The sequence below is a fragment of the Schistocerca gregaria genome, chromosome 1 (genome assembly GCF_023897955.1).
Source record: "Schistocerca gregaria isolate iqSchGreg1 chromosome 1, iqSchGreg1.2, whole genome shotgun sequence".
In the NCBI taxonomy this organism is placed as follows: Eukaryota; Metazoa; Arthropoda; class Insecta; order Orthoptera; family Acrididae; genus Schistocerca; species Schistocerca gregaria.
The window spans coordinates 1,125,627,975-1,125,652,737 of record NC_064920.1 but is presented as its reverse complement, the minus strand read 5'-3'; the positions used below and the strand labels follow the sequence as shown (position 1 = coordinate 1,125,652,737).

The 24,763-nt window shown below is 40.5% G+C and overlaps 2 protein-coding genes across 7 annotated transcripts in view; one reads left to right on the top strand and one right to left on the bottom strand.

Annotated features, from left to right (window-relative positions):
* LOC126283855 (uncharacterized) overlaps window positions 1-8,853 on the bottom strand; it is a 242,530-nt gene extending 233,677 nt beyond the window's left edge. For 5 of the 6 annotated variants that reach the window (XM_049982306.1, XM_049982307.1, XM_049982309.1 and 2 more), the window contains exon 1: window positions 8,540-8,755. The gene's annotated coding sequence lies outside the window, so the exon portion shown is untranslated. The other variant, XM_049982308.1, reaches the window with a different exon arrangement.
* The window catches only part of LOC126283942 (uncharacterized), a 64,610-nt gene continuing 48,600 nt past the window's right edge, over window positions 8,754-24,763 (top strand). Inside the window, exon 1 of the mRNA XM_049982339.1 lies at window positions 8,754-8,968. The gene's annotated coding sequence lies outside the window, so the exon portion shown is untranslated. The remainder of the gene's footprint in view (window positions 8,969-24,763) is intronic.

Here is a 24,763-nt window from a genome sequence, read left to right as displayed (position 1 = left end):
TCACTAAGGACTTATTGCCTGATATAGGGACATGTGCTTTTTTCAGGTGAGACTCTCCCTTTTGAAACTACTCTGGATGCTGTCTTTTCATTTCAGAGTCATAATAATAGACCCAAATTCATTGATGATGGTATTCTGTCAATCATTCCCTTCATCCTGGACACACTGAATGCATAAACTGCAGAAACCACCTCTGTTCTGTGTCTGAGTAGGTATCGGTAGTCTGGGAATCCAGCAAACGTACAGTCATGACACATTTAAATAATTCTTCATAACGGTGTGAGAACTTCTTAACAAAATTTTCAACATTTTTGTGAGCTGTCTAACAGTTACATGAGTCCTCATACATGATCGCTGCTGCAGTGTTGATTGTGATATCAGTAAAGATTAGTGTGTTTCCCTCCTATCCTTTCAGCTCGTTGTGGTGTTCAGTCCTGAGACTGGTTTGATGCAGCTCTCCATGCTACTCTATCCTGTGCAAGCTTCTTCATATCTGAGTAACTACTGCAACCTACATCCTTCTGAATCTTCTCAGTATATTCATCTCTTGGTCTCCCTCTACGACTTTTACCCTCCACACTTCCCTCCAATACTAAATTTGTGATCCCTTGATGCCTCAGAACATGACCTACCAACTGGTCCCTTCTTCTAGTCAAGTTGTGTCACAAACTCCTCTTCTCCCCAATTCTGTTCAATACCTCCTCATTAGTTATGTGATCTACCCATCTAATCTTCAGCATTCTTCTGTACCACCACAGTTCGAAAGCTTCTATTCTCTTCTTGTCCAGCATCACCTGACTTAATTTGACTACATTCCATTATCCTCATTATGCTTTTGTTGATGTTCATCTTATATCCTCCTTTCAAGACACTGTCCATTCCGTTCAACTGCTCTTCCAAGTCCTTTGCTGTCTCTGACAGAATTACGATGTCATCGGCGAACCTCAAAGTTTTTATTTCTACTCCATGGATTTTAATACCTACTCAGAATTTTTTCTTTTTGTTTCCTTTACTGCTTGCTCAATATACAGATTGAATAACATCAGGGAGAGACTACAACACAGTCTCACTCCCTTCCCAAGCACTGCTTCCCTTTCATACCCCTCAACTCTTATAACTGCCATCTGCTTTCTGTACAAATTTCAAATAGCCTTTCGCTCCATGTATTTTACTCCTGCCACCTTTAGAATTTGAAAGAGAGTATTCCAGTCAACATTGGCAAAAGCTTTCTCTAAATCTACAAATGCTAGAAATGTAGGTTTGCCTTTCCTTAATCTTTCTTCTAAGATAAGTCGTAAGGTCAGTATGGCCCCATGTGTTCCAATATTTCTACGGAATCCAAACTGATCTTCCCCGAGGTCGGCTTCTACCAGTTTTTCCATTCGTCTGTAAAGAATTCATGTTAGTATTTTGCAGCTGTGACTTATTAAACTGATAGTTTGGTAATTTTCACATCTGTCAACACCTGCTTTCTTTGGGACTGGAATTATTATATTCTTCTTGAAGTCTGAGGGTATTTCGCCTGTCTCATACATCTTGCTCACCATCTTCTCGCAGTATCGTATCTCCCATTTCATCTTCGTCTACATCCTCTTCCATCTCCAGAATATTGTCCTCAAGTACATCACACTTGTATAAACCCTCTATATACTCCTTCCACCTTTCTGCTTTCCCTTCTTTGCTTAGAACTTGGTTTCCATCTGAGCTCTTGATATTCGTACAATTGGTTCTCTTATCTCCAAACGTCTCTTTAATTTTCCTGTATGCAGTATCTATCTTACCCCTAGTGAGATAAGCCTCTACATCCTTACATTTGTCCTCTAGCCATCCCTGCTTAGCCATTTTGCACTTCCTGTCTATCTCATTTTTGACACGTTTGTATTCCTATTTGCCTGCTTCATTTACTGCATTTTGGTAGTTTCTCCTTTCAGCAATTAAATTCAATATTTATTCTGTTACCCAAGGATATCTACTAGCCCTCGTCTATTTACCTACTTGATCCTCTGCTGCCTTCACTACTTCATCTCTCAGAGCTACCCACTCTTCTTCAACTGTATTTCTTTCCCCCATTCCTGTCAATTGTTCCCTTATGCTCTCTCCGAAACTCTGTATAACTTCTGGTTTCGTCAGTTTATACAGGTCCCATCTCCTTAAATTCCCACCTTTTTGCAGTTTCTTCAGTTTTAATCTACAGCTCATAACCATTAGATTGTGGTCAGAGTCCACATCTGCCCTTGGAAAAATCTTACAATTTAAACCTGGTTCCTAAATCTGTGTCTTGCCATTATATAATCTATCTACATCTACATCCATACTCCGCAAGCCGCCTGACAGTGTGTGGCGGAGGGTACCTTGAGTACCTTTATCGGTTCTTCCTTCTATTCCAGTCTCGTATTGTTCGTGGAAAGAAGAATTGTCAGTAGGCTACTGTGTGGGCTCTAATCTATCTAATTTTAGCCTCAGGGTCTCTTCACAAGATATATGTAGGAGGGAGCAATATACTGCTTCACTCTTTGGTGAAGGTATGTTCTCCAAACTTTAACAAAAGCCCGTACCGAGCTACTGAGCGTCTGTCCTGCAGAGTCTTCCACTGGAGTTTATCTATCATTTCCGTAACGCTTTCGCGATTACTAAATGATCCTGTAACGAAGCACGCTGCTCTCCATTGGATCCTCTCTCTCTCTTCTATCAACCCTATCTGGCACGGATCCCACAGTGCTGAGCAGCATTCAAGCAGTGGGCGAACAAGTGTACTGTAACCTACTTCCTTTGTTTTCAGATTGCATTTCCTTAGGATTGTTCCAATGAATTCAGTCTGGCATCTGCTTTACCGGGGATCAACTTTATATGATCATTCCATTATAAAACACTCCTAATGCATACTCCCAGATAATTTATGGAATTAACTGCTTCCAGTTGCTGACCTGCTATTTTGTAGCTAAATGATAAGGGGTCTATCTTTCTATGTATTCGCAGAACATTATACTTGTCTACATTGAGATTCAATTGCCATTCCCTGCACCGTGTGTCAATTCGCTGCAGATCCTCCTGCATTACATTACAATTTTCCATTGTTACAACCTCTCGATACACCACAGCATCATCTGGAAAAAGCCTCAGTGAACTTTTGATGTCATCCACAAGGTCATTTATGTATATTGTGAATAGCAATGGTCCTATGACACTCCCCTGCGGCGCACCTGAAATCACTCTTACTTCGGAAGACTTCTTTCCATTGAGAATGACATGCTGCATTCTGTTATCTAGGAACTCTTCAATCCAATTACACAATTGGTCTGATAGTCCATATGCTCTTACTTTGTTCATTAAACGACTGTGGGGAGCTGTATCGAACGCCTTGCAGAAGTCAAGAAACATGGCATCTACCTGTGAACCCGTGTCTATGGCCCTCTGAGTCTCGTGGACGAATACCGCGAGCTGCGTTTCACATGACCGTCTTTTTCGAAACCCATGCTGATTCCTACAGAGTAGATTCCTAGTCTCCAGAAAAGTCATTATACTCAAACATAATACGTGTTCCAAAATTCTACAACTGATCGACGTTAGAGATATAGGTCTATAGTTCTGCATATCTGTCCGATGTCCCTTCTTGAAAACGGGGATGACCTGTGCCCTTTTCCAATCCTTTGGAACACTACGCTCTTCTAGAGACCTACGGTACACCGCTGCAGGAAGGGGGGCAAGTTGCTTTGCGTACTCTGTGTAAAATCGAATTGGTATCCCATCAGGTCCAGCGGCCTTTAATCTTTTGAGTGATTTTAATTGTTTTTCTATCCCTCTGTCATCTATTTTGATATCGACCATTTTGTCATCTGTACGACAATCTAGAGAAGGAACTACAGTGCAGTCTTCCTCTGTGAAACAGCTTTGGAAAAAACATTTAGTATTTCGGCCTTTAGTCTGTCATCCTCTGTTTCAGTACCATTTTGGTCACAGAGTGTCTGGACATTTTGTTTTGATCTACCTACCGCTTTGGCATAAGACCAAAATTTCTTAGGATTTTCTGCCAAGTCAGCACAAAGAACTTTAGTTTCGAATTCATTGAACGCTTCTCGCATAGCCCTTCTCACACTACATTTCACTTCACGTATTTTTTGTTTGTCTGCAAGGCTTTGGCTATGTTTATGTTTGCTGTGAAGTTCCCTTTGCTTCCGCAGCAGTTTTCTAACTCGTTGTACCACGGTGGCTCTTTTCCATCTCTTACGATCTTGCTTGGCACATACTCATCTAACGCATAATGTACAATGGTTCAGAACTTTGTCCACTGATCCTTAACACTATCTGTACTTGAGACAAAACTTTTGTGATGAGCTTTCAGGTACTCTGTAATCTGCTTTTTGTCACTTTTGCTAAACAGAAAAATCTTCCTACCGTTTTTAATATTTCTATTTTAGGCTGAAATCATAAATGCAGTAACCGCTTTATGATCACTGATTCCCTGTTCTGCATTAACTGTTTCAAATAGTTCGGGTCTGTTTGTCACCAGAAGGTCTAGTATGTTATCGCCACGAGTCGGTTCTCTGTTTCACTGCTCAAGGTAGTTTTCAGATAAAGCACTTAAAAAACTTTCACTGGATTCTTTGTCCCTGCCACTCGTTATGAACATTTGAGTCTCCCACTCTGTATCCAGCAAATTAAAATCTCCACCCAGAACTATAACATGGTGGGGAAATCTACTCTAAATATTTTCCAAATTATCCTTCAGGTGCTCAGCCACAGCAGCTGCTGAGCCATGGGGCCTATAGAGACATCTAATTACCATGTCTGAGCCTGCTTTAACTATGATTAAGTTATGCTCTGTGCAAAATTCTACCAGACAGCTTCCTCTTTCATTTCTTACCCCCTATCCATATTAACCTACAATGTTTCCTTCTCTCCCTTTGCCTACTCTCAAATTCCAGTCACCCACGACTATTAAATTTTCGACTCCCTTCACTACATGAATAATTTCTTTTATCTCCTCATACATTTCATCAATTCCTTCATCATCTGTGGAGTTAGTTGGTATATAAACTTGTACTACTTTCAGCTCACAATTAGCTATTCTATCTTTGGAAGTTTAATGCTGCTGGTAACATGCACCACAAGACCATAAACTCTAAGATCTTGAAGCATTTCTGAAGCACCCTTCAGGAGAATGCAGAACTGTCTGCCATTGTATAATTTAGAGGCGGCTCACGTTACAACCATAGTCACGATGCTACTGCTGGAGAACAGATGAGAGCAGGCAGAGGTGACACCTGGTAACAGTGGAGGATACTTAGCAGTACACGAAGCACCTGCTAAATGGTAGTGCAATGGCCTTTTCAACATGTTTGAAAATTAGTCTCAGTCTTTGTTGAACAATTACCGTATAATGTGAATAGCAAGGGTCACTGTGCTCTATCTTTGGCCATGCACAACATTATTTCTACATCTGTTGATATCTCTCCATCCAAGATAACACACCTCATTCTTTTAACCAAGAAATCCTCAATTCAGTCACAAATTTCATTTGGTTTTCCATATGACCAAATTTCTGTTAGTAATTACTAGTGTTATTCTTTTCAAGATACGCGCTGTTGCATTTAAGCTCAGTCAGGGGCATGGAAGGGTAGTTTGGAGGATCACTTCTGTAATCTTTACTGTAGGCCAGTAGGACCAACAGACTGCTTTCCCCACAATTAGGCGCAGTTGCCAAACACAGTTCGGCCTCAGTGGCCAGAGACTGTGTGTGTGTGTGTGTGTGTGTGTGTGTGTGTGTGTGTGTGTGTGTGTGTGTGTGTGTGTTAGGGGGGGGGGAGATAACCTAAATTAAGACATTGTGGCCAAAAGCTCAAATGTACAGCAGTCTTAATGTTGTGCCTGTCTGTAACTCAATGTCTCCTCTACATAGTGAGTAGCAATCTGTCATTTTCATAATATTGTCATTATTCCATGCTGGGTTTTCTATTGTTGGTTATTTTTTTTTTTCCTTCAGAGTATGGTTAAAAGAGGAGCTTTCTCAGAAATGGATTCAGTATAGAATCTAATAGATATCCTGTCAGGCACTGGAGTTGGCCTTTTTTTTATTTATTTAAAAAAATATATAAAACAAGTTTTACCTGTTTTTCAGTGCCACTTGTACTAATACCTGTATCATTCACCTTTGCAGTGAGACAAGAACTGAACTTGAGCAGCACTCATGGCTCCTCCTTTGTAAAGAAACATTTGAAAAGAGTGCAGCAATTCTGCCTGTGCTTTGTTACATTCAATCTTGGTTCATACGTCATCCACAAGTGCTTAAACGAACTTTAGTTCCATTGGCAACATTACCATATGACCAGAATTTCTTTGGGTATTGTGAAAGATATTACTGTAACATTTTGAGAATGAAAATATGGTCCAAGTAGGCTGTATTCTTTTTTACTATCTACACTTCACAGACCACCATGACATGGTTGAAATCGACCGGACACGCGGATAACAAAAAGAATACAGCCTACTTGGGCCATGTTTCCATTCTCAAAACACAGTGAGGCTCCTCAAAAATAAATTTTTAAAACTTTCTGCAGCAGTATACTATGATAACCACTGGAGATATTGCAAACTGCCCACTTGACAGTCAAACATGTTACATTTGCCATCTCTCTACCTAAGCCCTACACTTCACTTTACACATATTGTGCAGTAGTAATTTACAGACTACATGCATCATTGAAGGGCCCCTCCATGAATGTAGCTGTCCAGTGCTTCGTCAACTATTCTTCTAAAACTGAGTGATAGTTCCTCCAGAAGCTCCTATACAGAGAGAAGTTTTTCAAGATCCTCCTTGTGATATAACAATGCTGTCCCTTCTCTAGATTACTGGACATGCAAATCTTTGTACCTGTGTTAATACCTTTTAATACTTTGGTAATCATTGTTACTGCAACAATCTCATGATGACCGATATACCTTAACTCACAAGGTGTGGTCTCTCAGACTGAACAAATATTTTTGAATTCAGTCTCTACGATCAGGCCTGGAAAAATACTTCTGTACCCTTCATACCCTCTTTAAATCACAAACCCTAAAATGTTTTGTTGCTGGTTGCATTATTGCCTACTTTGTTTGTTGTTGAAACATTTTATTGACATTTGCCTGGCTATCTGAGACTGTGCCTCGTGAACTACGTACCTGTTTTCTTCAGTATAGCACAAAATGAGTTCACAGGAACATGACAGTTTTAAAAATCCTAAGTTTCATGAAACTGTTAGTCAGTGAATCACAGTTTTACAACAGCCAGTAATCTTAGTTCTGCTAGCAAAGAGCAGGATCATTCAGAGGAAAAACTTCAGGACAATTGTGATGCAGATCTCTCAGTTTCCGTAATAAAATACATAAAAATACATTGTTTTAAGTGGTGACAAAGAAAAATGGGCTTTCCAGTATCAAATATGAATTTTGTGATTTTCTTTTTGTACCTATCAAGCGCAATTTTTATATGCAAGTTTAAACCTTGGAATTTAGTTTTATGTGAAAATTTACTTGCTACATAGATAATACACTGTTCCAGAACGTAAAATTCAGTTCTCTAACAGTTCATTTATGTGTACTATTTAAAAAAACCACACAAAAATTGGTGATTTCGTGTAGCAAAAAGTAAAACACTGCAGGTTTTATTTAGTGCAATAAAAGCAACAAGAAATATTTACTTATCAATTACATAACTGTAAAATGAGTTGCATTTATAATCTCAGTGTAAACATTGGCATTCTAAAGACTCCACTTCATAGTACACATTACAGAAAAGTCACCTCATGAGTTAAAAGATATCAGCTTCAATATAACAGTTTATATACTGAACGTATACAGAGGAGGACAGCACGAATGGTCACAGGTCTGTTTGACCCACGACAGACTGTCACAAGAAATGCTGAAGAAACGGAACTGGCAGATACTTGAAGATAGATGCAAACTATTGCAACAACGCCTACTTCCAACGTTTCAAGAACAAGCTGTAAATTATAAATCGAGGAATATGCTACAACATCATATGCATGCCTCACATAAGGATTGTGAGGGCAAGATTAATTACAAGCACAAACATTTAAACAATCATTCTTCCTGCGCTCCATGAGTGGGACGGGGAGAAGCCCTAATAAATGGTACAATGGCATTGTCCTCTGCCATGCATTTCACAGCGGTATGCGGAGTAGGCCTTTGGATGTAGACGTAGAATGCATACATCGTCAATGGCTGTTATCTGCTGGGCGAGACTGGAAGTCCATAGAAATATCCAATTATAAGTTCACTATTATAAAGATCATACAGTGATCGACTGTTCGAATTTTCACTAATGCATTTTTTCTCCTGTCGCAGTTATCAACATGAATGCAAAGCTGTCAGTCTCAAAATTATTAACAACGGTATTTTCATGTCTTAAAGACGAATGCCTTTATTTTAGTATTTGTGCTTAACCTAACGCTTCTTCCTGCATGTGTGCTTTTTTAATACTATTTCTTTCCGATTGTCTGCTACTGCGATAAGAAAACAAGTAAGACAAAAACTTCGTTACCTGTTTAAACAAAAACCACGGATTACCATTTATTCATGGGCTGCGTATCATTTTGATTTCAATTCAAGTTTACACAGTCCATACGAAACTTACGAACTTTAACCCTCATTAGTTGGATGTTAGTTTCCTAAACGCGCATTTGCATTTCGCGGCAGTTAGATCTCTCTACGCACACCAAAGAATAACAAAAACAAATGGTGTTCTATAGCAGGTTACTGTTTGGCCAGCGACCTACCTCATCGGTTTAGTTGTATCAACTGTGGTTTCATTTTGATGCTTTCCGTACTAGCAAAGAACTTAAATGAGTAATGTTGCATCTGTGAAAAAAATGAGGTGACACTGGGGTGGTGAAGTGATTCATAGGAACAGCCCAACTGGAGAAAGAAATCTTGAATGTTTAATGGAGCTAAGTATTAGAATAATGCTCAGGTATGTAGTCATATGTCGTGCAGCAAGCTGTCGTTGAGTAATGGACTGCTAAACAGTTTTAGCTTTTCATGTTATTTGGCCATTTAACGCAATAAATAGCCATACATGTAAATGACATACCGTAAGTTGTATATATGAAATGTTATTTAATGTATTTTATAGTCGTAGCTACAGCCGTATGTTAGTTTCGCCAGAGCCCAGTACTGTTGAGAGGGAAGCTCTGTGCATTGCCATCGAGGTAGCTCATGAAACGTAGCCCATACCAAGACAACCACCTGTTATTGCCCAGAAATCTCTCAGATAACGTACGCTATGAAAGACCACGAGAAAGTGTGCCTGTCTCAAGACTTCATGTTGTCTAACAAATAACATTGCGTTAACTAGATTATAAGTGAGCAATCTTTCTGTTTTCTGTGAATACCCCACAGAACATTGATACATGCCTAGTATAAGTGTGTAATTGTCACAGACAAGTTAGGCCTTCGTGGTGCAAAAGTCGACCCGCGTCTTCTTTTATTAGTTTCCTAGCTCTAGCAAATTAGCTGAATTAATAAAAAGGATGTAATTCATATTACAAACAATGAAACAGATGTACATTAACTTTTCATTTTTCATAGTGACATGCTAACAACCCTCAAGATATGTCAGTTGCAACATCTTGTTGAATATAGTTTTGCAACACAATATCTCCAACCTCGGTACTGTCCTTACTGTGATGTTCATTCGTTTCTCCAAGCAGCAGAACTTTTTAGTTAGTGTGTTGGTCTACAGCATGCATTTGTTTCTTGCAATCCATCTAGTCTTGGCTTATACTACTTTATGGATTGTAGTTTGCGTTCCTTCTTTTTAACTCGTCTCTACTGTCATCTTCCCACTCATTAACTTGTATGTATGCATTATTCGTACCAGGTAGTTATTTATTTTGTCAGCTTATATTTCAACTTTTATTGGCCAGTGTTTCTTTTTATCTGTAGTTGGCAGTACCCTTCTAATGTGGCTCTATTTGCAATTAGTTGTTGGAGTCAGTGAATGCCATTTTCTAATACCATAGGTTGCAACTAGTGTCTGCTGCTGACTATTTATATTTGGGATACTGTCTGATAATGTGGCATCCTGTCCCTGAAACCTTGGTTGTGGTGCCAAACTAGTGTGCAGTAGCCTACAGCCTGAAGACTAGGTTATGTTGGAAGGTGACAATGTGATAGCGTTAGCAAAGCCAGCGAATGTGGGTTGGGTTATTGCATTTCAGTTCTACCGAGGAAAAAAATCTTCGATCTCACACATTTTAGATATAATGCTGAATAATTTTACCTCTTGCTCATTTTGTTTTAATTTTACAGCCACTCCATATTTCAATGAATTCACTTTCTTATTACACACAAAGTATGCTTTGTTTTTCTTCAGTCAAAATCACAATGTCACTCTGAAGTGTTTCACATGTGCGAATGAGTATATAAAATTTTTACAAAATTCACTATTTTCAAAAAACACAAAGTATAACTTCAATAAAACATAAACGACAAATATTTTTTAAGCAAACCGTAGGATGAGAGCTGTCAAGAAAAATAATAAAATTGATTGCATATTCTTTCTTTGTGAGACAGATCAATTTTTTTTATTTTGTATATGTTATCAATTAGACACAAATTGTCAATTTACAGTTAAAGAAATTATTAAACTAACACAGAATGTGTAAAAAAATTCTAGTGGATAAAATATTACATGATGTATGTTCTTCGGAATAACAATCTTTATTTAATTATTAGTAATAAAATATTCCAAATTGCTGTCATTCAACATTGCGAACAGTTGTACCGCCTGTCATGCATCCCAAGGTGGTTTACAAAGTACAAATGTAGTTGTTTGATTTTAATATGTAGGCATATGTAATGAATTTGTACTATAAGTGTATAAACATAATTTCAGTTTTCTTACCTTCAAGAAAGCCTGTAATCCAATTTTCTTAAAACATATGGAAAGTGTGAGGAAGAGAGGCACTGACTCTTCAGGATTTGGTCAACAAAAAAGAAGAAAAAATGGTGAGGGACCGTTGGGATGAAGGAATCTTAAATAAACATCCCCTCCTTTATGAAATCCAGACACCATTTAATCATTCATACAGACAACATCAGTCAGAGTGTAGGTCTTTTTAAAGTGTCACAAAAATTTGGCAAATGTTGTGTAAGTTGAATGTCAAACAAGGTTTCTTGACAGAACTGATCCTCATTGCTGCAGTGCTATGGGTAAAATCAAGCAGTTTGAAGTTAAAGAAATTTCTCATACCATGGAGCATTTGAACACCTTTGAACGGTTTTTAAAGAATTTAACTAGATAAACATGCTGCTGTGCTGTTGCTGGCAAGGTGGAAGTTGACCTTTTAAATGTTTTATGGGAATCAAAATACATTTGTTGTTGTTGTTATTTGATTTGTCTTACGGTCTTTACAGTCCCACTTACACTGACACATTCTGTTTCCATGAACCATGGACCTTGCCGTTGGTGGGGAGGTGTGCGTGTCTCAGCGATACAGATAGCCGTACCGTAGGTGCAACCACAACGGAGGGGTATCTGTTGAGAGGCCAGACAAACGTGCGGTTCTTGAAGAGGGGCAGCAGCCTTTTCAGTAGTTGCAGGGGCAACAGTCTGGATGATTGACTGATCTGGCCTTGTAACAATAACCAAAACGGCCTTGCTGTGTTGGTACTGCGAACGGCTGAAAGCAAGGGAAACTACGGCTGTAATTTTTCCCGAGGGCATGCAGCTTAATGTATGATTAAATGATGATGGCGTCCTCTTGGGTAAAATATTTCGGAGGTAAAATAGTCCCCCATTGGGATCTCCGGGCAGGGACTACTCAAGAGGATGTCGTTATCAGGAGAAAGAAAACTGGCGTTCTGCAGATCGGAGCATGGAATGTCGGAAATTTAAAAAGGGAAATGGATAGGTTAAAGTTAGATATAGTGGGAATTAGTGAAGTTCGGTGGCAGGAGGAACAAGACTTCTGGTCAGGTGACTACAGGGTTGTTGTTGTTGTTGTGGTCTTCAGTCCTGAAACTGGTTTGATGCAGCTCTCCATGCTACTCTATCCTGTGCAAGCTTCTTCATCACCCAGTACCTACTGCAACCTACGTCCTTCTGAATCTGCTTAGTGTAGTCATCTCTTGGTCTCCCTCTACGATTTTTACCCTCCACGCTGCCCTCCAATACTAAATTGGTGATCCCTTGATGCCTCAGAACATGTCCTACCAACCGATCCCTTCTTCTGGTCAAGTTGTGCCACAAACTTCTCTTCTCCCCAATCCGATTCAATACTTCCTCATTAGTTATGTGATCTACCCATCTAATCTTCAGCATTCTTCTGTAGCACCACATTTCGAAAGCTTCTATTCTCTTCTTGTCCAAACTATTTATCGTCCATGATTCACTTCCATACATGGCTACAGTCCATACTAATACTTTCAGAAATGACTTCCTGACACTTAAATCTATACTCGATGTTAACAAACTTCTCTTCTTCAGAAACGCTTTCCTTGCCATTGTCAGTCTACATTTTATATCCTCTCTACTTCGACCATCATAAGTTATTTTGCTCCCCAAATAGCAAAACTCCTTTACTACTTTAAGTGTCTCACTTCATAATCTAATTCCCTCAGCATCACCCGACTTAATTCGACTACATTCCATTATCCTCATTTTGCTTTTGTTGATGGTCATCTTATATCCTCCTTTCAAGACACTATCCATTCCGTTCAACTGCTCTTCCAAGTCCTTTGCTGTCTCTGACAGAATTACGATGTCATCGGCGAACCTCAAAGTTTTTATTTCTACTCCATGGATTTTAATACCTACTCCGAATTTTTCTTTTGTTTCCTTTACTGCTTGCTCAATATACAGATTGAATAACATCGGGGATAGGCTACAACCCTGTCTTACTCCCTTCCCCACCACTGCTTCCCTTTCATGCCCCTCGACTCTTATAACTGCCATCTGGTTTCTGTACAAATTGTAAATAGCCTTTCGCTCCCTGTATTTTACCCCTGCCACCTTCAGAATTTGAAAGAGAGTATTCCAGTCAACATTGTCAAAAGCTTTCTCTAAGTCTACAAATGCTAGAAACGTAGGTTTGCCTTTTCTTAATCTAGCTTCTAAGATAAGCCGTAGGGTCAGTATTGCCTCACGTGTTCCAGTATTTCTACGGAATCCAATCTGATCTTCCCCGAGGTCGGCTTCTACCAGTTTTTCCATTCGTCTGTAAAGAACTCGCGTTAGTATTTTACAGCTGTGACTTATTAAACTGATAGTTCGGTAATTTTCACATCTGTCAACACCTGCTTTCTTTGGGATTGGAATTATTACAAACTTCCTGAAGTCTGAGGGTATTTCGCCTGTCTCATACATCTTGCTCACTAGATGGTAGAGTTTTGTCAGGACTGGCTCTCCCAAGGCCGTCAGTAGTTCCAATGGAATGTTGTCGACTCCAGGGGCCTTGTTTCGACTCAGGTCTTTCAGTGCTCTGTCAAACTCTTCACGCAGTATCGTATCTCCCATTTCATATTCATCTACGTCGTCTTCCATTTCCATAATATTGTCCTCAAGTACATCGCCCTTGTATAGACCCTCTATATACTCCTTCCACCTTTCTGCTTTCCCTTCTTTGCTTAGAACTGGGTTTCCATCTGAGCTCTTAATATTCATACAAGTGGTCCTCTTTTCTCCAAAGGTCTCTTTAATTTTCCTGTAGGCATTATCTATCTTACCTCTAGTGAGATAAGCCTCTACATCCTTACATTTGTACTGTAGCCATCCCTGCTTAGCCATTTTGCACTTCCTGTCGATCTCATTTTTGAGATGTTTGTATTCCTTTTTGCCTGCTTCATTTACTGCATTTTTATATTTTCTCCTTATAAACACAAAATCAAATAGGGGTAATGCAGGAGTAGGTTTAATAATGAATAGGAAAATAGGAATGCGGGTAAGCTACTACAAACAGCATAGTGAACGCATTATTGTGGCCAAGATATACGAAGCCCACATCTACTACAGTATTACAAGTTTATATGCCAACTAGCTCTGCAGATGACGAAGAAATTGAAGAAATGTATGATCAAATAAAAGAAATTATTCATATAGTGAAGGGAGATGAAAATTTAAGTCATGGGTGACTGGAATTCGGTAGTAGGAAAAGGAAGAGTAGCAAACGTAGTGAATATGGACTGGGGCAAGGAAATGAAAGAGGAAGCCGCCTGGTAGAATTTTGCACAGACCACAACTTAATCATAGGTAATCCTTGGTTCAAGAATCGTAAAAGAAGGCTGTATACATGGAAGAAACCTGGAGATACTAAAAGGTATCAGATAGATTATATAATGGTAAGACAGAGATTTAGGAACCAGGTTTTAAATTATAAGACAATTCCAGGGGCAGATGTGGACTCTGACCACAATCTATTGGTTATGACCTGTAGATAAAAACTGAAGAAACTGCAAAAAGGTGGAAAATTAAGGAGATGGGACATGCATAAACTAAAAGAACCAGAGGCTGTACAGAGTTTCAGGGAGAGGATAAGGGAGCAATTGACAGGAATAAGGGAAAGAAATACAGTAGAAGAAGAATGGGTAGCTTTGAGGGATGAAGTAGTGAAGGCAGCAGAGGATCAAGTAGGTAAAAACACAAGGGCTAGTAGAAATCCTTGGGTAACAGAAGAAATATTGAATTTAATTGATGAAATGAGAAAATATAAAAATGCAGTAAATGAAGCAGGCAAAAAGGAATACAGACGTCTCAAAAATGAGATTGACAGGAAGTGCAAAATGGCTAAGCAGGGATGGCTAGAGGACAAATGTAAGGATGTAGAGGCTTATCTCACTAGGGGTAAGATAGATACTGCTTACAGAAAAATTAAAGAGACCTTTGGAGATAAGAGAACCAATTGTACGAATATCAAGAGCACAGATGGAAACCAAGTTCTAAGCAAAGAAGGGAAAGCAGAAAGGTGGAAGGAGTATACAGAGGGTCTATACAAGGGCGATGTACTTGAGGACAATATTCTGGAGATGGAAGAGGATGTAGATGAAGATGAAATTGGAGATACGATACTGCGTGAAGAGTTTGACAGAGCACTGAAAGACCTGAGACGAAACAAGGCACCCGGAGTAGACAACATTCCATTGGAACTACTGAAGGCCTCAGGAGAGCCAGTCCTGACAAAACTCTACCATCTGGAGAGCAAGATGTATGAGACAGGCGAAATACCCTCAGACTTAAAGAAAAATATAATAATTCCAATGCCAAAGAAAGCAGGTGTTGACAGATGTAAAAATTACCGAACTATCAGTTTAATAAGTCAGAGCTGCAAAATACTAACACGAATTCTTTACAGGCGAATGGAAAAACTAGTAGAAGCTGACCTTGGGGAAGATCAGTTTGGCTTCTGTAGAAATGTTGGAGCACGTGAGGCAATACTGACCCTATGGCTTATATTAGAAGCTAGATTAAGGAAGGGCAAACCTACGTTTCTAGCATTTGTAGATTTAGAGAAAGCTTTTGACAATATTGACTGGAATACTCTCTTTCAAATTCTGAAGGTGGCAGGGGTAAAATACAGGGAGCAAAAGGCTATTTACAATTTGTACATAAACCAGATGGCAGTTATAAGAGTCGAGGGGCATGAAGGGGAAGCAGTGGTTGGGAAGGGAGTGAGACAGGGTTGTAGTCTCTCTCTGATGTTATTCAATCTGTATATTGAGCAAGCAGTAAAGGAAACAATAGAAAAATTCGAAGTAGGTATTAAAATCCGTGGAGAAGAAATAAAAACTTTGAGAGACAGCAAAGGACTTGGAAGTGCAGTTGAACGGAATGGATAGTGTCTTGAAAGGAGGATATAAGATGAACATCAACAAAAGCAAAACGAGGGTAATGGAATGTAGTCGAATTAAGTCGGGTGATGCTGAGGGAATTAGATTAGGAAATGAGACACTTAAAGTAGTAAAGGAGTTTTGCTATTTGGGGAGCAAAATAACTGATGATGGTCGAAGTAGAGAGGATATAAAATATAGACCGGCAATGGCAAGGAAAGTGCTTCTGAAGAAGAGAAATTTGTTAACATCGAGTACAGATTTAAGTGTCAGGAAGTCATTTCCGAAAGTATTTGTATGGAGTGTAGCCATGTATGGAAGTGAAACAAGGACGATAAATAGTTTGGACAAGAAGAGAATAGAAGCTTTCGAAATGTGGTGCTACAGAAGAATGCTGAAGATTAAATGGGTAGATCACATAACTAATGAGTTATGAAATAATTTACCACATCTAAATGCGGGAATTTTCCTCGTAACAAATTATCATTTGTTTCCTGAATTATGTAAACACTGGTCACAGTGTGTTAAAAGTCTTCAGAAATTACTACTAATATATTACATGAGATAAACAGTTTATGATTTATGATTTTATTAATTTATTTTTTTATTTGCACATAGATAAGTAGTTTTTGGATGTTGATTTATAAAGCATCAGTAAAATCGTGAACAAAGTACTCTTAATCATTTTTGTTCAATCAGTTATGGCCCAATGAGAAAGATAATAGTATGAGTGTCTTCGTAATGATCCAGTTCATACTTCTTCAAGTAAGAAGCAAGATATTGTTTGGAGTGCATTTACTGCAATTCTGTCCCCCAGGGGGCCTGCCCCTCTTTGACAGATTCATGCCTGGCTACCACAGGTCCCTGGCCTTGCAGCATCTTTTCCCTTCCGTGCTGCATGTGTATCCTCTTGCTATTCCCCCCTCCGCCCCCCCCCCCCCCCCTTTCCGTTGGCAAACATATCTGGGATGTTCTTGGGAATGTGTTCCGCATTTTCAGTAGCCGACACAAGAACAGTCTCTTCACTGTTTTTCGTTCCTTTTTTTTTCTTCTTTCACTTGCATCTACAGGGGTACTTTGCGAATCACATTTAAGTTCCCCTTCTCCTATCCTCCCTCTGCTTCGGCATTTGAGGTTTCTCTTTTTCTTCTTCCTCCCTGTTCACTCCAGAAGGCCAGCCCATGCATCTGATGCATAATAGGTGTCCAGGTAACAAGTAATTCCTGGCCCTGGGTCAACAGGTAGGGTTTGCATGTACCCTCCAGTACAGGCCAGGCCCAGGGAGGGGTGATTGCCTGAACTGCTAAATTCCCAAAGTGCGAATTGCTCCATCTGTCAGGTGTTCAGGTGGTGTGAACAATGACCTAAGGCATGTGTGCCACCTTCTGAGGGAGGGCCGCCAGTTGGAAGGAGTGCACCTTCAGAGATTCTGGCAATCAGGATTTTCTTGCAATGAGCCAATCGTCCAGTCAGTGTCTGGTAAATGTAAATGGAATGATGCCATAGATTCAAAAACCCTCCCAGCTGGGCCATGGTTCCTCATGGTTTCATGTCCTGAAGACTGAGAGTCTTTTCCTAAGGCAAATCGGTATTGTATTCAGAAAGGTGTTGATGCAGTTGCAAGCCCTGTGAAATCCTGTTCTTGTGTACACAGTGGCACTTTTTGTTGGAGATTCTTCTGACTATCAAGTACAACAACTGCTTGCAGCTTCACTCCTCCACAGCCCATCGAATGCTGAATTCTTCTTGTGGTGTTATTTACACAAGACTACTCAACGGACTGACTGAGTAAAAAAATCCAAATGTACTTCTCTGATCAGGGTATCATTTCAGTCCATAGGGTGATGAAAAAGATAGATGCCTCCTTAGTGTGCATTACAAGTGTAATGTGATGCGAATACATAGAAAGATAGGTCCCTTATCATTTAGCTACAAAATAGCAGGTCAGCAACTGGAAGCAGTTAATTCCATAAATTATCTGGGAGTACGCATTAGGAGTGATTTAAAATAGAATGATCATATAAAGTTGATCGTCGGTAAAGCAGATGCCAGACTGAGATTCATTGGAAGAATCCTAAGGAAATGCAATCCGACAACAAAGGAAGTAGGTTACAGTACGCTTATTCGCCCACTGCTTGAATACTGCTCAGCAGTGTGGGACCCGCACCAGATAGGGTTGATAGAAGAGATAGAGAAGATCCAACGGGGAGCAGCGCGCTTCATTACAGGATCATTTAGTAATCGCGAAAGCGTTACGGAGATGATAGATAAACTCCAGTGGAAGACTCTGCAGGAGAGATGCTCAGTAGCTCGGTACGGGCTTTTGTTAAAGCTCAGAGAACATACCTTCACCGAAGATTCAAGCAGTATATTGCTCCCTCCTACGTATATCTCGCGAAGAGACCATGAGGATAAAATCAGAGAGATTAGAGCCCACACAGAAGCATACCGACAATCCTTCTTTACGAGACTGGAATAGAAGGGAGAACCGATAGAGGTATTCAGGGTACCCTCCGCCACACACCGTCAGGTGGCTTGCGGAGTATGGATGTAGATGTAGATGTAGTGCCCGCTTTGTACTCTTTTGCTCAGTTTTGATAGAGTGGTGCTTCCATCGAAGATCAAAGCAAGCTATGAAGTTATCGTAGTTTGACTATACATTCCAAGTCTGATGCTATTAACCACTGTCATCATTTCAACTACACTCAAATGTCTTGTTGACAGCTGACAAATTTGTAACCAGTGGTAGGGATGCTGACAAGGGCAATTGTCTACCTTCTCCTTCTCACTGTATAATTGCAGTGGTGACCATGCCGCCTCCTCCCGAGATTCTTCCATGTATCTCGATGAGTGGGTTGTCCGAGAGATCCGGGTGAACGAAAAAGTGCCTTACCTGCTCATTCGCAAGTTGCTGTCTAGTTAGAAACACTGTGTTCTACCATTCGGCACTTATAGTACTGTTCTTTCAACATCTCACTCCATGAAGGACTTGGGCACACAGCCATGCAGCCTCAAATTCAGCACCGCGACTGTAAAATCACCCAGTGTCACGGTAGCATCTCCGTCTCCTCCTGCAGCTGTGCAACAAGCCACCAAACTTTTGCGTCACAGGGCAAAGTCACCCATTGCGCAACTGGCAGGTCGGAAAGGACAGAAGGAATACTCCTATGAAAACTTCTTACATCCCTCCATCCAATAAACATCTCAGTCTTCCTTTGCCAGTCAGAAAGGCTGCAAGAAATCAAACAAAGGCAACCAGTCATCTCCTTCGCCAAATCGGAGATGTTCTTTGACAGTGTCGCCACATGATACTCTAGCCTGGCTGACCTCCGTGTCACCAGTGCATCCCGCTGCCCGTTTTTCTGACTGGATTTCAAAGACCAACAAAAGTAGAATGCAGACGCCTCTGTAGATGTCATGGAGCACGATTCCCAGTATCTGCATCCTGCAGCAGTGAGTCTTTGAAGGTTGGCACTTGGCAGCTGCTGAGGTGACACCCCTTCATTTTTTCCCTCCTCTCCTTTCCTTGTTATGGCTATCCTTCAATGGAACGTTTGTGGCCTTCGATCAAAGAAAGAGAATTTACGGCTACTCTTAGAATCACAGTGTCCACTTGTTCTCTGCCTCCAGGAAACAAAATTGCATCCTCACAACCACTTTGAGCTCTTGCATTTCTTCCTGGTCCACTTTGATCTTCCACCTGAGGTTGGCATTCCGTCTTGTGGAGGAGTCATGCTGCTCATCCAGGATGATGTTCATAGTCAAATCATCTCCCTGACTACCCAGCTTCAAGCTGCTGCAGTCTGCATTGCCTTCCTCACTTTCTTTGTTTCTTTGTACTGTTTACATCCCTCTGACATCCAGTGTCACCAGGGCAGACTTCTGCCAGATAAAGGGCAGCTACCTCACCCCTTTCTGTTATTCGGTGACTTTAATTCACACCATCCCCTTTGTTGTTCTTCTAGAACCTGTCTGTGAAGTGCCCTTTTGACTGACCTCAGTCAACTTAGCCTCCTCTGTCTTAACATAGGAGCACCCACATTCCTTTTAGACTCCACGCACACCTGTTCCCATTTAGACCTACCCTTCTACACTGCCCAGCTTGCCCATTGTCTCGAGTGGTCCGTTCCCTCTGACAAACATCAGAGTGACTGTTTCCAATGTGCTATCCATTTGATTTGCTGACTCCTACCCCACCTATGTACACATCCAAATGGGAGATTATTAAGGTCCAACTATAGGCTCTACTCCTCCCCTGCGAGCTTCGACAAACGACATTTCCCCATTTGTGATGGCCAAGTAGAATATCTTACAAACATTATCCTTATCTCCGCAGAACATTCCATTGCTCGCACTTCCTCCTTACCATGCCGTGTCTCGGTTCCTTGATGGACTGAGGCGTGCCATGGCGCAACTCATGCGCGGAGGCATGCTCTCAGCGTTTCTGTCATCCTACATGGCGAACAGCATTCATTATAAACAGTTTGCATGCACAGAGCTGTCACATTCTTTGGGGTAGCAAGAAAGCCAGCTGGATATCATTTACTAGTTCTTTCAATAGTTCCACTCCCTCGTCTGTCATGTGGGCCAACCTCTGATGGCTCTCTGGGACCAAGATTCATTCCCCAATTTCCGGTCTGACAGTAGCAGACGATGTTATAGTGGACCCTATTGGTATCTCCAACACCTTGGGTCGCCGTTTTGTGGATATTTCGAGCTCTTCTCACTACCACCTGTCTTCCTCCATCAGAAACGAGTGGAGCTTGCTTGTGCAATATCCTTCTCTTCTGAGAATCTTGAGTGCTACAAAGCCATCTTTACTATGAGTAAGCTCAATCATTCTCTCACTTCATCCCAATCCTGCGCCCCAGGACCAGACGAAATTCACATTCAGATGTTGCAGCACCTTTTCTTGTGGACAAGCACTTTCTACTTCACACGTACAACCGCCTCTGGGCAGAAGGCATGTTTTCCAGACACTGGCGTGAAGCAACTGTTATACCCATATCTAAGTCCGGTAAGGACAAACACCTTCCTTCTAGCTACCACCCCATTTCTCTCACCAGCAGTGATTGCAATGTGATGGTATGTATGATTCATGCTTGGCTGGTATGGTGTCTTATATGCTTGCATTGCAAAACCAAATCAAGTTTTCTAGATAGTTTAGAATATGCTTTTTCTAATTAGCATAGTTTAGAAGAGTTTGGAGAAAATACTTTTTTGAAAAATGTGACTAAAAATACCCATTTTTAGCACTTTTTGAAAAATCGTCAACTTCACCCTAGATTTGTAAAATAATGGAAAGCAATAGGACAATGAAATTTTATATTCTAAGACCTTGTATTGGTGAGTTATGGTGTGCGAAGTTTCATGTACATCCCACAATTACTTTTAGAGATATAAAAAACTAAAGTTCACATTTTTTTTTAAAACAGCTATAATTTCGCCCTACTTTGCTTCAAATTATCTATATGAAAATTGCTCAGAAATCCTTTTCTTGATATTTTACTTTAAAGAGCTCTAAAAGTTGTATAAGATGGCAAAGTTTTGTTTATTTCATACAAATACTTACAGTGATATATCATCTCAAAGTTGCTGAAAATTCAAGGATGCGCTATTGGAAGCTGTGCTATGGTTTAAAAAAAGTGACTATATCTCTGCAAGTATTGAATTTCTGAAACTGAAACTTTACCAGTGTTCTAGAGAACATGTGTGAATGTTCATAGAAAATTTCATCAAAATCCATGATGGTCATGTGGGAACATTTCTCGATATTAGACCACTTGGCACGGAATGGCCCCCCATCTTTGCTTTCTTTGGAATTGGAATTATTAGATTCCTCATGAAGTCGTAAGTTATTTTATCTGTCTCGCACATCTTGCACACTGAATGGCATAGTTTTGTCATTGCTGGCTGTCCTAAGACTATCTGTAGCTCTGACTGAATGTTGTCAACTCCAGGTTCCTTGTTTCAACTTAGCTCTTTCAGTGCTCTATCAAATTCTTCCTGCTCTATTATAGCTCCTACCTTATCTTCATCTACATCATCTTCCCTCACTGTAACACTGCCTTTAAGTTTGCTTTCATTGTACGGTCCTTCTACATACTCCTTCCACCTTTTGATTCTCCGTACTGGTTTTCCATATGATCTCTGGATATTCATACAGTTGCTTTTCTTTCCTTCAAATGCCTCTTTAATTTCCATGTAAGTGGTATCTGTCTTTTCCTTAATTATACATGGTGTTCAAAAAAGTGTCGAGTACTTTGAGTGGTGGTAGTACTCATCGAAACAAGAAAAATAACTCCAATGAACATGGGTCCAGAAATGCATCCTTTCTGCAATAAACGTGTTCACAGCAGGTGATCAATGTGGTGTTCATTCATGACAGGGCACCCCTCTGTTCTCCGGCGTAAGGAATGATTCACCCTTTGAAGAATACCTGGCTGTTGCACCTGCTAGCATTCATTGATGATGCGACCTCGTCATGTCTGCACATCATTGATTGGCATGGCATAGACCAATTCCTTAAAGTGTCCCCATAACCAAAAGTCAAGGGGATTGAGGTCCAGAGAACGAGTAGGCCAAGGGTGTGATGCCTCCTCAACCCCTCACCCCAAACTGACCAATCCATCAGTCCTGAAATGTCTGCATCAGATGTTTGCACACATTGCGACGAAATTGTGCTGGTGTGCCAGCATGCATGAACCACATTTGTATTCCTTACTGCAATGGCACAGCAAGGTAGGCACTACATTATTGAGAAAGTAAAGTTAAAGCACCCCATTTGACCTTTGTGATAGCACATACGGTCCTATTAATCTATCGCCAAGTACGCCTGTCCATACGTTGGTTGAGTTGCTCGGGAATTTACATGTGCCCATACATGCTGGCCGTGGAAATTCACAACACCGCCTCTTGTGCACACTGTCTCATTGGTAAAGAAAATGTTGGATGTGGACAATGGATCTGCGGCACACTTCTGCAACAGCCATTGACAGGACTGCCATCTGCCATGATAATCATGTGGCCTTAGGGCCTGAATGCACTGTAGATGATATGGGTACAGTTTCTGCTGCTGCTAATCGTCACACACTGGTCTCGGGGGTTTCTTCCACAGATTGTAGCACATGCTCCTCCATGTCAGGCGTGTGGACTGTGCAGGGCCTTCCACTGTCAGTTTTCCGAGGTGCAAGGGTACCTGTGTCCTCAGATGCTAGAAAATTCTGCCAAGCAGCATATCAGAGGCCACTCTGTGCTGTGGATGCTTATCGGTGTAGAGGGAATGAACTTGTGGGCTACAAGCATTTGATATACTGTTGCAGAATATCATATCCATCATTTCACTTGTTGAGTAGTTGGCTTCGGTGGTGGAAGAGAGAAATTGTAAATTTACGTAACCATTTGTACATATAAACAGTGCAGTAACAGTGCACATGTAAGTGAACCTTTGTTTAGAAGAAAGTAAAACCCCATTATATGTATCCAGGTTTGACAGTATTGTACAATAAGGCATAGAAACATGACAAAAACTAAAGTGCATACTACACAACTCGAACCACGCATCTTTCTCCAGACCAACTAATGATAGGTAGAGTACTGTGAGAGTAAGACTTTATAATACCGTGCCAACAGTTTTAACAGAGTGCCAATGCAACGACGGTGCTAGTATCTGCAACTAAACATCACGCAGCCTTTCCTGTGATCACGTGTTTATCTCGGAAAGTAATCATTTCTGAACCCATGTTTACTGGACTTATTTATCTTGTTTCAATGAGTACTACCACACCTCGAAGTATTCAACGTTTTTTTTACACCCTGTATGCACTTCCATATCCTTAAATTTGTCTTCAAGCCATTTTGCACTTCCTGTTAATCTAATTTTTTTATATGTTTGTATTCCCTCTTGCCTGCTGCATTTGTATATTTTCTCGTATGATCAATAAAATTCAATATCTCCTGCGATATCAAAGGATTTCAATCCTGTGCCACCTTCACTATTTCATCTCTCAAAGCTATCCATTTGTCATATACTACTTCTTCTTATTATTGTTCTTATTCTTGCGTTACGGCCTCTATAGGACTACGGGTAGCCCCTTCGTGGACTGCATTTTCCTCTTCTCCCAGAACCTCTTCATTCTTTCTCTTCTTCTCTCCTGCTCTTCTTCAGAGATCTGCAGTTTCCGTTTCTTCTGTCGGCTCCACTGGTGTCACTCTAATCTTTTCCTGTATTCTTCTGTCATTGATCTTCAGTCATATTGGTCGGTGTATATTTGTTCCTCCAATTTTCCTTTCCTTCGACCTTGATCCCCAATTCCAACCAGTCCTTCCGAAGTTCAACAACCCACTTGGTTCCTGTCTTCCCCCTTGTCCTCCCTGTTGTTTCCCACACTCTCTTCGTCATTCTGTCCATACTCATCCTAACTACATGTCCAGCAAACCTTGCCCTTTTGAGTCTGATTTACCTGGATATTGTTCTCATGTTCCAGTACAATTCTTCCCTAGGTCTTCGCATCCACCTCTTTTGGGACCTAGTATTTTTCTTAGTATTTTTCTCTCTTCTTTCTCTAGTTGTTCTGCCCCATTTCTTCCTAGTGTCATTGTTTCAGAAGCATATAATACTGCATTCCTCACTGTTGCCTTGTAGTGGTGTATCTTTGCCTCTGTTGATATATTCTTTTTATTGTATATGTCTCTCGTCATGCAGAAGGTTGACCTCATCTTCTTTATCCTCTATGTTATTCCCTCCTTGCTCCTGTTCCTTCCTGTTATAAATTCTCACAGATATTTAAATTTGTCCACCATTTGCACAGTCTCTTCCATTGTTTTCCAGTCTGCAGTGGTATTTAATGGTTTGTCTTGTTATAGGCGATCCTCAGTCCCACTTTTCTGACTACCTTACTTAAGTTGTCTTACTTACCGCTTCCTCACATTCCTTGTTCCA